This window comes from Saccoglossus kowalevskii, chromosome 1 (genome assembly GCF_978046115.1).
Source record: "Saccoglossus kowalevskii chromosome 1, keSacKowa6.1, whole genome shotgun sequence".
NCBI classification, from domain to species: Eukaryota; Metazoa; Hemichordata; class Enteropneusta; family Harrimaniidae; genus Saccoglossus; species Saccoglossus kowalevskii.
The window spans coordinates 35,093,520-35,098,505 of NC_140641.1; positions in this window are offsets into that span (position 1 = coordinate 35,093,520).

Sequence of the window (4,986 nt, forward strand, 5' to 3'; positions counted from 1 at the left end):
TACTGTATAACATATTGCATGAATAGTAAAATAGTTCTCAAATAGTGCAGTAATACATTCAAACAAAATAAAATACTAGCCAGATTTGAAAAAAAGGCGAGAAATGCGCATTGCATTTTCACCGAGTTATTCTTGTAACATACGTTTACTACACTTATCCATAGATCTTGGAGAGCATATTACTAACATCTGGTTCTCATTATCAGGATAAATATCTTCACTCTGTCCACTTATTTCTACCTCTAACAAATGTATTGTTTAATTCTATGCCATAATAGCACTAGCATGTTGCACCAACATTCACGTTGGTTGACATTTCATAGCAAAGATTCCGAAATTTGAAGATCAGATAAGAATTGTTTAAGGAGGGGGGGGGCGTAGCTGGTACAGTTTACGGGAAATAAAAAGGGCTTTTTACAACGAAAAAAGACGTTTTTACAGTGATTAAATCGTCCGAAGAGCTCTCCGACTCAAATTCTGCGCCATTGCTGCACCGTGTGTAGAGACGCATGCGCAAATTACCATCGTAATGCTCTTCATTTGGCGAGAAGACCCTTTACGTCTTGACATTCAATTTGCAGTGAATTGTGTCATCTAGTCGTTTTATAGTTTCTAAAATATAATTTCCTTGGATTATTCCTTACGATTTTTTTATTTGGATGTAAATTCTTGTACGTGCCGAGAAAAAATTACATATTTGATTGATTACGTTGTACGTTCAGCCTGTGATTACATAATTACGGAATTTATTTTTTCAGTTTACGTTGTACGAAAAAAACACTTGCCCCCCTTTAAGTCACTGTAACCACAAGAAGAATACAATTTTAAGTGAAATTTGTTGAACATCTTGAAAAACATACATAGAACATTATGTACCGTAATCAAACTTGGTCAAGATTCCAAACTGGTTAATATCCCAGTTTGAAAATAATCATGATTGGATAATCAAAGAAAGCTTAGAAAGAACTCTCGTGTGCTGAGAGTATTGGAGACAAATTCAAAATTACTTGAATATGTTTAGAATAAAAAAACTATGAATTAATATGAACAGATTTTAATCCAAAATTAATCAGGCCTGCCTATTGCCCTAGAGAAATTATGTACCAAGTCTTATTGAAATGTGAGTATCAGTATTTGAGATATCAGTGTGAAAGTTGAAACTTAATTAATTATGTTAATTAAAGGATTAATATGCATAAATAATTACCAAAAACTAATTGGGTCTCTGCATAGTCTTAGGTTCATTGAAATGTGACGATTACTACTTGAAATATCAAAAGCGGAAAATTAATTATGCAAATTAGGTAATTAATATGTACTGATGTTACCCTAAAAACTATCAGGTTTGTGCAGTCTCCTACGACATCTAAGCACCAAGTTTCATTGAAATGTGATGATTAGTACTATAGATATCAGTGGAAAAGCCGAAAATTGACTAATCATTATGTAAATTAGGTAATTAATATGCATAGATTTTTACCAAAAACTAATCAAATCTGTACATAAGTTCAGAGTATTCAAGTACCAAGTTTCACAAAAATCCAATGAGTGGTTATTTATATATTAGTGGAACTGTCATGGAACAGCAAAAAATCAAAGAAAGCTTAGAAAGAACTCCCGTGTGCTGAGAGTATTGAAGACACATTAAAAATTAATTCAAAATTACTTGTACATGAGATATTGATGGAAAAGCTGAAAACTAATTATGTAAATCAGGTAACTAATATAAACAGAACAGAACAAAAAAATTATGAATTATTATGCTAATTAGAGAATTAATATGAACAAATTTTAACCCAAAATTAATCAGGCCTGTCTATTGTCCTAGAGCATTTATGTGCCAAATTTTATTCAAATGTGATGATCAGTAATTGAGATATCAATGTTAATTAATTATATTAATTAGGTGATTAATAAGCATAAATATTTACCAAAAACTAATTGGGTTTCTGCATAGTTCTCTTTAAAAGTTTCATTAAAATCCAATTTGTGGTTCTTTATATATATCAGTGGAACATTATGCAAATTAGGTAATAAATATCCAATTAAAACTAATCAGGCCTCTGCATAATCCTAGAAGATCTATGTAGCAAGTCTCATTGAAATATGATTACTACTTGATATATCAAAAGCCGAAAATTAATTAATTATGCAAATTAGGTAATTAATATGTACTCATATTACCCTAAAAACTATCAGGTCTGTGCAGTGTCCTATGACATCTATGTACCAAGTGTCATTGAAATGTGATGATTACTACTTGAAATATCAAAAGCTGAAAATTAATTATGCCAATTAGGTAATTAATATGTACTCATATTACCCTAAAAACTATCATGGCCTGTGCAGTGTCCTATGACACCTATGTACCAAGTGTCATTGAAATGTGATGATTACTACTTGAAATATCAAAAGCTGAAAATTAATTAATTATGCTAATTAGGTAATTAATATATACTGATATTACCCTAAAAACTATCAGGTCTGTGCAGTGTCCTATGACATCTATGTACCAAATTTCATTGAAATGTGATGATTACTACTTGAAATATCAAAAGCTGAAAATTAATTATGCCAATTAGGTAATTAATATGTACTCATATTACCCTAAAAACTATCATGGCCTGTGCAGTGTCCTATGACACCTATGTACCAAGTGTCATTGAAATGTGATGATTACTACTTGAAATATCAAAAGCTGAAAATTAATTATGCTAATTAGGTAATTAATATATACTGATATTACCCTAAAAACTATCAGGTCTGTGCAGTGTCCTATGACATCTATGTACCAAATTTCATTGAAATGTGATGATTACTACTTGAAATATCAAAAGCTGAAAATTAATTAATTATGCAAATTAGGTAATTAATATCTACTCATATTACCGTAAAAACTATGAGGTCTGTGCAGTGTCCTATGACATCTATGTACCAAGTTTTATTGAAATGTGATGATTAGTACTTGAAATATCAAAAGCTGAAAATTAATTATGCCAATTAGGTAATTAATATGTACTCATATTACCCTAAAAACTATCATGGCCTGTGCAGTGTCCTATGACACCTATGTACCAAGTGTCATTGAAATGTGATGATTACTACTTGAAATATCAAAAGCTGAAAATTAATTAATTATGCTAATTAGGTAATTAATATATACTGATATTACCCTAAAAACTATCAGGTCTGTGCAGTGTCCTATGACATCTATGTACCAAATTTCATTGAAATGTGATGATTACTACTTGAAATATCAAAAGCTGAAAATTAATTATGCCAATTAGGTAATTAATATGTACTCATATTACCCTAAAAACTATCATGGCCTGTGCAGTGTCCTATGACACCTATGTACCAAGTGTCATTGAAATGTGATGATTACTACTTGAAATATCAAAAGCTGAAAATTAATTATGCTAATTAGGTAATTAATATATACTGATATTACCCTAAAAACTATCAGGTCTGTGCAGTGTCCTATGACATCTATGTACCAAATTTCATTGAAATGTGATGATTACTACTTGAAATATCAAAAGCTGAAAATTAATTAATTATGCAAATTAGGTAATTAATATCTACTGATATTACCGTAAAAACTATGAGGTTTGTGCAGTGTCCTATGACATCTATGTACCAAGTTTTATTGAAATGTGATGATTAGTACTTGAGATATCAGTGGAAAAGCCGAAAATTGATTAATCATTATGCAAATTAGGTAATTATATTGGACAGATTTTTACTCAAAACTAATCAAATCTGCGCATTAGTTTGGAGCATCTGTGTGCCAAGTTTCATCAAAATCCAATGAGTGGTTCTTTAGATATCAGTGGAACAGTCATGGAACAGCTAAAAATCAGCTAATTATCATGCAAATTAGATAATTAATATGCATGAATTTTTACCAAAACCTAATCAAATCTGCGCATTGGCCCAGAGCATCTATGCACCAAGTTTCATCAAAAACTGATGTATGGTTCTTGAGATATCAGTGGAACAGGCGGACGCGGACACGCACGCACACATACATACAGACACACTAACTGCAAAGACTCCCTTTTTGTGCTTCACACACAGGAGTCAAAAACTAATTATGCAAATTAGGTGACTAATATACACAAATATTTGCCCAAAAACTAATTAGGCCTCTGCATACCCAAGAGAATCTGTACCAAGTTTCATTGAAATGTGATGAGCAGTTTGAGATATCAGTGAAAAAGATGAAAACTAATTATGCAAATTAGGTGGTTAATATGCACACATATTTACCTCAAAACAATTGACCTCTGGATAGTCCTTGAGTATCTATGTACTAAGATTCATTACTACTTGAAATATTAATATGCACAGATTTTTACAAAAAACTTATCAAATCTGCGCATTAGTTTAGAGCATACATGTGCCAAGTTTCATCAAAATCCAATTAGTATTTAGATATCAGTGGCACAGCCAAAGAACAGCTAAAATTAATTATAATGCAAATTAGGTAATTAATATGCATGGATTTATACCAAAACCTAATCAAATCTGCACATTTGCCCCAAGTTTCATCAAAAACAGATGTAGTTATTGAGATAGTGTGTATGTGTGTCCGACTGTTCCACCGCTAACTGCAAAAACTTCCATTGTGTGCTTTGCACACTGGAGTCGAAACTGAGAGTTATTACAACAGTGAAAAATATTCATCGACAAGAGACATTTTCCCCTCGTATACCTTGCCTTTCACCTACAATGATGCAGACAAGGTAAAAATGGTCAACATTCGGCCATTTTTTATTGGATCATGAAACTACTGGATGTGCACATGTCGTCCAAGATGCGCGATGTATTTGTGGAGTTTGATTGTGATTGAAAATGGCATGTGGGAGATTCAGGTGATGGGAAGTAGATTTCAAAGTGACTGTGGCAATGGGAATCTATCTATTCTAGACACAAGAATGAATGTGCATTATCTTCTATTCCAACAAGAAAAGACAAAAAACG